Source organism: Buceros rhinoceros, unplaced genomic scaffold (genome assembly GCF_000710305.1).
Source record: "Buceros rhinoceros silvestris isolate BGI_N320 unplaced genomic scaffold, ASM71030v1 scaffold14240, whole genome shotgun sequence".
Taxonomy (NCBI): Eukaryota; Metazoa; Chordata; class Aves; order Bucerotiformes; family Bucerotidae; genus Buceros; species Buceros rhinoceros.
The window spans coordinates 7,999-8,347 of NW_010389113.1; the positions used below are offsets into that span (position 1 = coordinate 7,999).

The 349-nt window shown below is 43.3% G+C and overlaps 1 protein-coding gene across 1 annotated transcript in view; it reads right to left on the reverse strand.

Moving 5' to 3' along the window:
- DDX42 (DEAD (Asp-Glu-Ala-Asp) box helicase 42) overlaps positions 1–349 on the reverse strand; it is a 15,663-nt gene that overhangs the window by 4,379 nt on the left and 10,935 nt on the right. The window lies entirely within an intron of this gene.

Genomic DNA, 349 nt, shown 5'->3' on the forward strand with positions numbered 1-349 from the left:
GCTCTTCCAAAGAGGAGAGAGGGCTTTATTAAAGGACACTGAAATTCACTCTTTGTTCAGCTGAACACCTGGGTACAAAAGCTGTTCTAGAGAAGGGTCCATCTCCTCTTCATCTAAACACGCATAACGTGACAGCTGATTAACAAATCGCAACTACTTCCTTAAGAAACAGCTTATGTTCTTTCTGTGTATCAACAATATCTGTCGGACTGTAATTTCAACATCATTAGAGGACTTTAAGAATCAACCCCCTTGCTAATGCTGTGTACTTCTGAAAAACACCTGGAACACAGCAGCCAGCAGGTGTAGAGCCAGCCTTGCTGCCTTCCACTGAACCGTGTTGTTAACC